General features: G+C 34.7%; 1 pseudogene; it reads right to left on the reverse strand.

The window, feature by feature from the left end:
* Positions 1 to 1,629: 1,629 nt before the first annotated feature.
* LOC149260175 (DNA polymerase delta catalytic subunit-like) lies at positions 1,630 to 12,507 on the reverse strand (annotated as a pseudogene).
* Between the last annotated feature and the right edge of the window lie 664 nt (positions 12,508 to 13,171).

Here is a 13,171-nt window from a genome sequence, read left to right on the forward strand (position 1 = left end):
TCATCATGAATATTTCTTCCGTGAAGGGTTTCCTCTGAGGTTGTTTCTTGTCGGGAATTTTCTTATGGGGTTATGTTTCCCATGGGACCGCGCCACTAAAACTTGTGCCAATCATATTTCCACTAGGATGTCTTGTCCACCATCTCCTCTCGGAATGGAACTATTGTCGTTACATGTCATCAAACTTCATGTATTTGGAATTTCGTCTTCTTGAAAATTTCTACTAGAGACTTTGAGGAAAAATTCTTGTAAAGACGCAAGATAAGAAGGAGAAGGGATTATACTACTCAATACATTTTCTACTAGGACATACATTTATTCCTTCTCTTCTTATAACAACTTTACCTTTTCCTACAATTCTTCTACCTATAGTATTGCTTGCTTTATTTCCTCCTTAATCTTTCCAAGTCATGAATTAGTAAATTGTCAACCCAAGCTATTTTAAGATTGTTAATAATATCCTTATCTTTACTTAGAGGGATGACCTCACCTTCCAATGAGATTTCTAATATTTTCCATTTGTCTAATTCCTCTAGTCAAAAAATTAATTTCAACGGTCCTCGAAGTTCTAATGTTGTTGAATCTACTATTGTTATAGTGGCAAGTTCGTCAACTTCCTACAATCCTTCTTCACCTTTCTTCTTCTCCTAATGCAATATTTGGATTGTTGGTTGTTCTTTGTCATCAACATCATTGATAGGTTCTTATGTATCAACAATTTATTTTAATGTAATACACTACTACATGTAGGGGGGTTTTAAGACAATATTTGAGTCAATTGTCTTAACTTAAGACAAAAATAAACTTGTGTATTGTCTTAAATATTGTCTCTAAGCAGGTGTCTCAAAATATAATGTCTCAAAAATTTGTCTCTATAAAAACAATATAGAACACATATTATTATTGTCTCTATAAAGACAAGAATTGTTGTCTATTAAGAGACAATTTTATTTGTATCTCTAGAGACAATTTCATTTGTCTCTCTAGAGACAATATAAAAAATTATAAAAAAAAAATAAATAAATCATTTTGAATGTCTGTTGGTCATACCTTCCATTATGTCTATCGATCCGAACAATTTTCTTAGCCTAAATAGAAGATTCTTCAACCACGCTTTTGTATTCTGCTCTATAACCATGAAGCCTCTTGTTTTGGCCCCATTGTAGGAGAAGATCGCCTCGTTTTGCAACACAATGCCTTGAGGGCTAGTTTTCTTGGCTAGTCTTTCTATCTTCACTCTTATCACGGAATGGTTCCGGAATGGAGTTTACGTATTTGAGAGCTTTTTGGTGGTTCCCATTGCTGCTTGTCGATGACCCTCCTTTCGTCCTTACTATCTTTCCTTCTAGAAGGGTACTGGGATGGATCCCATTTAAAATCCTTCCATTCTCGAGGTTTTCTTCCTTCTTGCATAGTTTCACGTGTGTCTCTTTTGCATTACTCATCGGCATAGAATCTGCGCTAGCCCCTTGATATCTGCACAGAGGAATCACGGGCGTAACATAAATTTTTGGCCACAAATTTAGTTTGCAGGTTGAACAGGACAAAATATATGCAATAGAGCTTCATTTTAGAACATATAGGCCACCTTCAATTAGACTCCAAAAGTAAATCTGGTGCACATATTCATCAGTTGTTGGAACTGCAATTGTCTTCAGCAGATAACTTGGCAGGGCTTAAAAAAGCAACGTAGCCAAAAAATGGATCTGAATACTTCTTATGAATAGCTCTCAGCTTATTTCCTCCCGCATTTAGGTGAAAATCAACCATGAAATACGCACATTCCCTGGAACAATGCACATAAATGTTATTACCTCAATGTACAGAGTTAACAAAATGTGCTTACACCTCTAGACGCTTAGTATGCATGTTAGAATTAGATAAAGATTCAATTCAGACAGGGTGTTAGTAGCTGAGTTCCAACATATAGTTGATCAAGACACAATGTCCTGGCCGTAGCTGATCAACAATGGCTACATGTAATTGATGAAGAAATCTAAAATGTCTAGGAGTAGGATTTCTTTAGAAGGGTAAAATCACTAAAAGCATGATGCTTTAAAAATTTTAAGGCTTACTTCAGGTCTGCTTCAGCGTAGCCTGTATGAAGGGTAAGTGTTTTATTCCAACATGGATCCTTCCTCAAAGTGCATTGAGCAGTGTAGACAGCAACAGTAGCAAGCATTGATGGATTGTACTTGCTCATTATGTACTGAAGCAAACACAGTTCAACCAAGAAGAATGCCAGATTTTCCATCTGAATAATAGATAGTACGACTTGTTAGTACTGCAGGGTATTATTAGGAATACAATGAAGAAAATTAATTTAAAACATGAATGCTAGATTTTATGAGGCATTTTCGAAAGTAGATTTGATTAATGCCACACAAGCTGCTTTCAACAATATAAAAAGTGGTGTCATTCAAAACTTTACCACTTTGTTGGAATCAGCTGCCTTTAGAAACCTATGGAGGAATACATATGGAGTGGGAGCTGTAAGCTTGAAGTTTAGTTGCTTTAATATCATAGACTCCTGTGAAGATTTATTACCAATTGATCAGTCAATCTGAATATTTGGAGACTATGTTGCAATCAATGACAAAGAATTATCAGTTAGAGCTAATTACCATGGCCACTATCTGTTCTGACGTGCATTCATTTGGGAAGATGTGGATGAAGTCATTGACCTGTAGCCAAGTATAAACCAACTCTTATCAATATTGTGTTACCTATTATAATATAATTTTTGTGCTAATTCCAACATAAAGCGTAATCTTCTATAGGAGTAGATATTGTTGGTGTATGTACTTTTATACAGCCAACAAAGTGTTCTTCTAATTAGATATATACACATCCTTTCTTACAGATGTCAGCAAGTCATCCTACCTGTGGAGGACAGACTTCTTCATATTTGCTAGCTATAAACATTGCAGTGATAGCAAGTAATGGAAAATTCTTCCTTGCAATACTCTAAATAGAAATGTATCTGTCAATGATGTTCACAGTGAGATACAATGTCTCTGGCATTAATTCCAATTCCAGATGCACCTGAAAATTTTAAGATTTTGATGTCAGGCCTAAGAGATTCACCATATAAATCTCTTTTAGATCTAAGTTTGACAACAAATGGAAGTTGGAACTAGCATAGGAACAAAGTTGTACCTCCACCAACCAATCAATCACGACTGCCCTCATCTTTGCGTTGATTTTAACCTAGTTTCTCATATAATCTGGAGGTACGCAACTCACGTCCTGGGCATACATGAATGCCAAATTTTAGTTAAGGAAAATAAAACTTTACCTTCACCCTAACAAGAAACTGCAACCATTGACAGAGAAACATACCTCAATTGTCCTGTATAATTTGTATATATCTTCAACGTATTCAACAACTACCAATTGGTTTTCAATGTTTCCATCATCAATGCTACGAAGCACCTGATGGGAATCCCTGAATGCATCCTGAAGTACATTCATCAAGATTATTAATCGTTTTCTGCTGACTTGCATCATAAATAAACACAACACTAACTTGAGGCTATCAAGATAACTAATCTTTTTCATCCAACTTACAACATGACTAAACACAAAGCCATCTTAAGGTTAGAAAACTTGCTAGTAATTTGGAGTGGAAGGGGTTGGACCGCAGTTGCTACAAGTTCTGCCTCGTACCTGACAACATAAAAGATTGTAAGCCAAAGTTTCAATCTTTTAGAAATGGAACAAATTATTTCAATAAAAGTTAACAAAAAATAATAAGAAAATAACATTCTACTTACTGCACTAGTTGACAGGACAACTCAAATATTATGGCAGTGGTTTCGGAAGTGATATTAGAAGATTCTACAAAAAATTGAAATAAAGGCAAACTTTTGAAGATAATTATCACCATGTCTTCTTCAATTACCGCTCGTCCATATCAGGTCCATAATGTCTTTCAATTTCACCAATTGATCTGAAATCAATTCCCTTCCCTTCATTTGCATTAAAAACATCATTTCAAGGCAATAAGCCCAAACTTCTCAGAAGTTTCATGCATCCGTTGTACCCTTGTCCATACAGAGATGCATCTTGCACTACAGAAGCATCTGACAATGATCGACATCTTAATAACCACTAGTGTGTCTTGAACTTTGTAGTGAAATTCTTCCCGCTCAATGAGGATATTGAATTTAGGTACTAAAAATTCATTTAGATCCAATTGCCTAAGGCTTTCCTATTTGATTTTATATTGCTTCTATGTGCTGAAATTACGTCCAATAAAATTTAATTGAACTCCATGAAATTACTAAGGGTACTTATTTATGCCATTTTTTCATGGTTTTTAACTCTCTGTAGATGCCTTTTACAGCATCCCTGAAGCCCTTTTCCAACGCTGATACAACCTACTATAGCCTACCCAACCTCTATTTCTCACTGTTATTGCCTATTACAAATCACCCAGCCTCTGTTTCTCATTGGTTAAGGTCTGTTACAAACTGCTCAACCTTTCTTTCTCCCTACCTGAGACTATTCTAGGTTATCTATCTGACTTCTATTTATTGCTAATCAAGGTCGATGAAAAACTTCTCAAGCTTGTCATTGAAGAGCCTGAATGCATAGTACATACCCACGTTTCTTGAGTGTTTGCAATTAACACCAAGGGCCTGTGGTCCTGTACAACCCTACTCATGCTTGTTGAGAGTTTCCTATTGTTGCCCAAGGCCTGTACAGTCATTTCGATACCTCTAAAAGAGTTCCCAGACATTTTTTTCCTTATCAATGAAATGTATGCAATTATTTTCTAGTATATGACTTGTTATAGCCCTACCCACAACTTTATATCATTGCCACAACTTCGTATCACTGCAATGAACAACTACCTCAAGAAGCCTGCATGCTGTTAATGTGATGTACACAAGCCCGAGGAAGTGTGTTTATTGTAGTACCTAAGCCCCGGTGCCGTGATTGGTGTTGTTGTGGCAATTCTACAACTCTTACTACACTTCTATAGTAATTTGTGGTTGAATAAATACTAATTTTTCCTAGAAAAATAGTAATAGTAATTTTATGTTGACCCATCAAATATTAAATCACAACATTATAAAAATTCAAAACTAACTACAAACCAACTTCAGGATCTGATGTCTTCATCTTAGTGTTTGCTTGACTCATCATTGTTGTACACATGCCAACCAATCCTTTGGTCATGCTACCCTTTCTCCAATATGTTGTAAATGCATAAAACAATCACAGAAAACTAAAAGCACCAACAATGAAACAGGGAATACCTAAAGACGAGACAGATTACCATTTTAAAAAATCATTATATCTGTCCAAATCAAAGTGACTCTTCATATTGCCAAGTGACACTTCATATTCCACTAACCTAAGCCTAATCAAAAGCAACTTAAACTAATCTAACTCATTACATAACAACAAAGCTAAGTCACATGGTTTGGGTTCAAGTATGGGTTTGGCAATGATTAGGTTCAGTTCGAATTCGAATTTTTTGATGAGGTTCAGATGAGGTTTGCAATTAGATTCATATATATATATATATATATATATATATATATATATATATATATATATATATATATATATATATATATATATAGATAGATATATATATATATATATATATATATATAGATAGATATATATATATATATATATATATGTGTGTGTGTGTGTGTGTGTGTGTGTGTGTGTGTATATATATATATATGTATATATATATGTATATATATATATATATGTATGTATATATATATATGTATGTATATATATGTATGTATATATATATGTATGTATATATATATATATATGTATGTATATGTATATATATATATATATATATATATATATTAAGTTTAAAATGAAATATAGGATAAAATACTAAGATATCAACATCAATAAACATACAAAATGCTCTCACGAACATGGAAATTGCAAGGATAGATTACAAGCTTGAGTTGTGACATGACGTTATGAGTTTTAATCTATGGACTTGGTCAATGATCATGAGGTTCGATGAGGTTCGCCAAACCTCAAAAAAAAATTAAAGTTTGCCAAACCTCAAAAAAATTAAGGTTCACCAAAATTCAAACCCCAAGGTTGAAGTTCAACGAATCTTGTGACATAGCAGCAAAGTACCATTGTGGTACCATGTACTTTATAAATGTGCGTGACTAAAGTACATCCTAAAGGCTATATGACCATCACACAAACTTTGTCATCTATATTGAAAACAATTAGTCTAACCTTTCTTGGTCCACAAAATTCTTTCACCTTAAGTTTAATATAATTATAATTTCACACAAGCCTAGTTGATTTATGCATGCCACTATGTAAAAAATGCAACAAGTTTGATTTCTCCTAAAGGTGTTAACCAAAATCCTACTAATAAATGTGAATAGACAACTTTGTAAAAGTTAAAATGGCACTATAGGTAAGGCCATGTTCTTATGCACAAGAAGTTGAAAGTCAGAAAATGTATGCTTCTAGTAGTACACTTCATTAGAAAATGCCCAAAGAAATGAGTGGTAGCATGACTTTTGTTGAGCAGAGCATCACAAGGAACTTTATATCTAATATACCAGCTAGAAAAATATTGATATGCAAATCAATAGATGGTTGGTTCAGTTATATTCATGATCATTGTGAATCATGATTGCTGAGGCTGGTCATCTAAGTGTTCTAATTAGTATCATGAAGATGACATACGGGACTCTGAATTTTCTTTGAGGATGGGGAGAAATGTTCCAAGGACGTTTCTAATATATATCCTTTAATTTTGTGGTATAATTGTCAAATCATCATCAGATTATTCATTTGACGGTTGCAATCATGCAATGACCAGAAAAGTTTTCAAATTAGCATAAATTGTTGAAAGAGGGAGAAATTTGATGGCTTATTTGTGCATGGTGCCTATCCTTTTGCGTCCTTCTCTGGCTCGGATTTGCTCCTGCTAATCTATCTGTGTGTCCATCTCTATCTACCTATCCATCCATCCATCCATTCAACTATATGCATGTCTGGATATACATATGTAAGCTTGCAGATTTATGTTTTATAGTGTGTGCTCTCCTAAAATTTGGGATATGCATGCACATTGAATTTATAGGGTGTGCCTTGGGAAGTATGTATCCATTTTGACTTTTTCTCCATCTCATTTGCAAGGAGAAAAGATATATCGAACTAGTTAACATTAAATAATAAGGACTTGACAATTACTGTACAATAAATAAACCATGCTCATCCTGATTCAGGAACCAAATAAATTTCCTGGTCCATTAAATCAGAGAAACATACACTAGAGAAAGTTCAGGAAAACAAAAATATTCGATAATACAAAAAATTACAACCTACACAAGCAGCATCCTCAAAACTGCCAGCGCTCTAGTTGCACCTCTGCTTTAGTTAGGTCTTTCTGAGCTTTCTTCCTACGATAAAATATTGGGCAGTCACAAATGCAATAAGGATATGACATCAATGTAAGTATAAAAGAGATAGTAATTTTAAAAATGATCACACAAATGTTACAAAATACATCCATAATGTAAATTTAAATCATGTTATGAAAATGTAATACTTGAAATATAGCATTCAAAAACCTTGTGCAAAGAACATCTTGGTGCAGAGAGCCTTGGCACCGCTGACATTGTGTCAATAGTTTACCAAAGATCATTTCTAATTCCCTCACTGACATTGATCAAATATGAGTTTCATATGATAGAAAATCTAGGTGAGAACAATAGACACAAGGCCTACTTTAAATTCTCCAAATAAAGAGTAATGGTATTAGAATACCAGCTTACCATTTGCAACTGTTTTCTGATACAATTCTGATTCTCTTCCTTTACAATGTGAACAAAGTGTATGATCTTCTTTGCTGCAATGGCAACATGAAATCGGGTAACATCATGAATTTCAGTATGAAGCAACCTAACCAGACATTCTTATTATAAGAAAGCTAGATAGTTTCTTACAAGCAGAGCAGGCATGGAATCATGCAACCTCATAGATTTTTCCACATCAAAAAGATGAACCCTAGTAGCTTTCTAAAGCGCCAAACTGAAATAATAGCTACTCTCAATTGTGCACTACTATAAGCAAGGAAACCACATGCAGGACACCCTCTACTTATATTAACTAAATACTTGATAGGTGTTTTACAACTAATACAACTGAGTTGTTTCTTGGCAAATTTCATAATTCCACTATTTGAAGGAGTTGATATGGAAACTGCTCGTGTGTGACTACCATGAAGAAGCTCCTTGCTTGCATTCTTCAAAATGGGCTCAAATATTCTCAACAGCGGCTACAGTGCAAAAACAGGCACTAATCAAAAACACTTAGCTGGAAAGAATTACTATCTATCAAGATATAATTGAAACAATGGTGAAATTTTCAAAAAGAGCATAAACTGCAAGTGATGATGCTTTGGTCTTTCACCTTGCTCAGTTGATTCTCAAGATAATATTGTGGATCAATAGGGATGTTATTCTCCAGTACGTAAATTGGATCCTCAGATTTCTCATATGCCTGAGCCCAAGTAAACACATTAGTCATTATATCCATAATCCCTCTATAAATTATGCCTCCAAATAAAACATAACAAAATAATTAAAATAACCATTTTTTAGTGCAATATCGAGACTTATGCTGAGCACAGAAGGGGTTAATTATTACCTTGGCACCTTTTGCGGCCTTTATGATGACATATGGAACATGATCACCCATAGCTGGAGCAATTGCAACATCCCTCTGTAAACCAGGGGCAACTTGGCTTTAAAACACGACATCAATTTAAAAAATCCAACAATGGACTCATTGTCAATAAAAATCAAAATATTACAAGAGTCTTTAGATGCACTGCAGTAATAAAAATAGAGAGATAGGATTGAAATGGAACCAGAAGGCATTGCACCATTCATTATACTTGTTCTGAGAAGTTATTTCCAGTATTTACCTTCCGCATGCACTCAGCTAGTTCCACGTGTGTTGCCTTGACTGCATAGTTATCTCCAGTCTTTGTCAGACCCTGACTCAACAAAGAGAGTGTTAGCACAGGAAAACAAAAATGCCCTTAAGAATATGTTGATAGCCTTGATAAAGGATATGACCTGCAAACATCTGTTTCTGCCGCAGCTAAACAGTAATCAACTTTTCTCAGGATGAGATTAGAAATGCAGATATATTATATATTGTCATGTTTTGATTCTCTTCAATTGTATAAGAGCCTCCCTTGAAACTTCTTCGTCCCATTGCTAGCATTAAATATTGATTGAATCCCTTCCAAGTACAGAATGTAGGGAGAAGAAACATGACAGACTTAAAAAGGAAACTTCCATGGCATGCCCCAACTAGGTATATAGTATATACTTCTAACACTTGAAACCGGGAATATGTAATAAGTGACTTGCTTGCAATGTAAATCTCCTCTTCCCCCTATCATATTTTCTCCATTTCAAAAGTAACAAATGGTCAAACAAATTTGGTCATAAACATGCATAAGGATTCATTGTTCTCACCTTAGTTATCACCAAAAGTGACAAATCCATTTTGTTCATTAACAAGTCAGAAATAGTGTTCTTGACATACTGCACTGCACCAGGTATGTCACGATCAATGAGTATTTTGTGAAGGCACTCTGTAACCAAGTTCTTCACCAGCAGGTAATTGTCCCTTCGCACTGTTGCAATGCCTGTTGATATGGAATATTTAAAAGATGAGGAATATTTAATAATTAAGAAAGCATCAAATAAATTATTTTTCTAATAGCATTTTGAGCCTTCACAAACACTAAGGCCTGTCTTTGAAACAAAAATATCAGGTTTGTCACCTTTAGTATCCATTTTGTCATAAGCATCTGGCTTTCTCCACAACAACCCAGCATATCTTTTCTTGCTGATCAACAAGTATGGGTAGTATATTTTTTCAAATTCTAGTTTAATAGGCTGCATAATAGCATATGTTAAATAACGCACTGATTAGATGCCAAATATGCACCAAACAGATGCAGATAAGCCACAGAAAAGCATAACTGATCATCTTGTCCTGTGCATATTTACAAAGATCTCATGGAAGTGGAATGTCAAAAGAAGATTAGTTTTAAAAATAAAGGTGATATTAAAACATTCATCCCTACAAAAACATCATTAACAACTCTAGAGGCTTCATGGATATTTAAAATTCTTGACACCGTACCTTTGTAAATGTAACACTAATATAATTTGAGGCTTCCCTCCCTAGCGTCATGGCCTTTTCTATATTTGGTACACCAAACTATATCATAACTGAATCTGTATCTCCATATACAACCTAGATTCAAATATAAAAATATAATATCAAGCTTTACAGTAGAAATCTTGGTTAGGATCAGATCACCCATTATGATTTCAAGAACTTGGACTATCACCAATACAACAAGTGTACTTCCTGTCATTACTGATCCAGTTCAAAGGTTACAAATGCCTTTAGTTGCTAAATAATAGCCTACCTCAGCATTGTATTGGTAACCACCAACTATTGTGAACCTTTCTTCAACTAGCCTCTTTGTATGCTCTATCATTTGACGGCCTGACAGGTGGAAAAAAATGAGATGATTAATGATATGAAATTTTAAAACAATACGTAAAATTGATATTGTCTGATGGAATAGAGAATGTGTCAAAATATCAAACTAGACTTGTAATCAAAATATAATAATAGGGCCTAAGCATATCATCTTAGTTGTACAAGTACACATGACTAATTAATGCAATTCAAGAACTCGATATTATTTGTACAAGATTTTCAATTACAGTTCATACCCAAAACATTATGCTAGGAGGAAGAAAAGAATTGATGCCCAAAAATAATCAATGTGAATGGTTGATACATGCATATATAGAATAAGAGAGGACTGCAAGCATATCTATCTTGAAAGTAAAAGAAGCACCAATAACATTACAACTAGGAAAAACAAGGGGAGAATCAAGGTGTCCATGGATTTAATGTTTTTTTTCCATGGAAGAACTGTGAAATTACCATAGCTCGTCACACTCGACGAAATCTCCAAATAGGGAAATTGGCCAACAATGGCACCAGTAAACCCATAAAATGAATTCGCACTGATCTGCAAGTGCACACAGTCAAAACGATTTTATCCGTTTCACCAGCATACCTAGTTTTACTTTTATTCCATGTCCAAGCCATAATTAATAAAGACTTGACAAAGCTATAATTACCTTCAAAGCCAATTGTCGGCCATCCAAGACAGCCTTTTCAAAAGGATCTTTAGCCTGCTAAACAAGATTACAGGAAGTTAAAAACTGAGATGCTAACTGGAAAAAATACAAGCATGTAACATGAACATAGGAAGCACTTAGTTCACCACCTTTAGGTCTGCCTTGGTTCTTTTCCTTGCAGCCAGTAACTCTTCTAGGATATCTGGTAATATGCCTTAGGTAACAGGAAAAAGAGCATTCAATTTAGCATCATCGAAAATGGTCAGCATATGATGGTTAAAAAGTAGATAATGAAATAAGTATCAGCGATCGTCGTAAAAATTCATCTATGAAAAATAAGCCCATCCTGATCCAGCTTCAAATAAATGCCAAAGCCTACATAGATTGGTGAGTTATAACAAATCAAAAGCAAGGAGAAAGTGTATACCTTCTGTAAATTTGGCTTCACAAAATTCTCACCTGATGGTGTTTTATTTACACATTCTGGCTGGAGATTAAATTTTGTAATGTCCTCTGACCTCACCAATGTTGAGAAGGATCAAAAGCCATTTTGTAACTATTTTAGTTGATAGTGCGAATATCTCAATATTCCAATAATACAACTTATATGGGGATGCCTAAGGGGTAGGGCTACTTAACAGATGCCAAGCTTATTGGTCTTTGCATGCATTTCTCTTTCAGACCTAGTATAGATGTACAATTTTACTGACAGCTAAGACAATGAGAATGCTCAAGTGGCCTGATTATCATCATTCACAACTATCATGAAGGAGTAGGATGATAGGTTTTTATTTCATATATCAGATAAAAATTCAACCATCAAATTGGGAAGATCTTACGGAAGGAGTAGGATAAGGGATTTTTGTGAAAACTTGGTAAACATTCCATTTGCATCATGAAATAGCACATATCGAATTCACATGGTAAAGCATAATCCCAATATAGTAGTGTTTTCAAAATTGCATATCAAATTTATCATAATAAAACAAATAATAAAATTTAGGACCTGCAACGGTCTTAGTGATGCCCATAATCTGTAAGTACTCATAAATCCATGAGTACCAAGCACAAGAGGCTCCTTTAGCCCAAAAAGGGACTTCTTCGACTTGCACACATGGGTATCCCATCCTAACAAAGATATTATATTTGAACCCAAGCTGAAATAGAACCATGAATCACTCTTCCTACCACCTGCATCTTTGGCCCTGTCAAAATCCACTAAAGCATGCAGTAGCTCAAAGCACTGTGCCAGTGTGCCCTTTAAGTACCTCGCATACCTCAGACCATGGAGCATATTTGCAGCAACCTCAGCTCAACCATATATTAGCAGCCAATCTGGACAATAAATTGGTGTCTGAGCCCCCCTTGTTTGTGAGACAAGGGATCTCATGCACACAGCAATTTGACTGCTAAATTCTACCAAATATGTTAGGGAACCTATATAGTTTTTGTATGCTGACGAATCAACCAAATTTGAATCTTAATCTACTGATAACTTAAAAATATGTATCATAAAAGTAGCCTATGGTTTATTGTCCATTATCCAAAACTTCTTCAGAATCTCAATTGCTTACTTACCCCTATTCGAGGACCACCTCACCTCAACTCAGCCATACCTCCAAGACCATGAAATAACACATGAGGTGTATGTCCTTCATGTCAACTTCACTTGCCAGTTTCTTCTTGCACCATAGGATAGAGTTTTTTTAAACTAACTTTTAGGACCAGGTCATCTACATACAACACAAATATAAGCATATCAAATTGATCATAATCAAACAAAGCAACTGGATCAATTGATGCAACTCTTAGGTGAACTTCAATGGAATTTCAACGGGTTCTACTTCAATTGCTTTGCTACTTCAATTTCTTTAGGTCATTGAATTTGAAGTAATTTAATTATTATTTTTAGGGAACTGAATTTATACATATATATTTGTCTTTTCATGTCCTGAATA

This window comes from Pinus tabuliformis, chromosome 6 (genome assembly GCF_031772625.1).
Source record: "Pinus tabuliformis cultivar Carrire ecotype Pingquan chromosome 6, CPIR1, whole genome shotgun sequence".
NCBI classification, from domain to species: Eukaryota; Viridiplantae; Streptophyta; class Pinopsida; order Pinales; family Pinaceae; genus Pinus; species Pinus tabuliformis.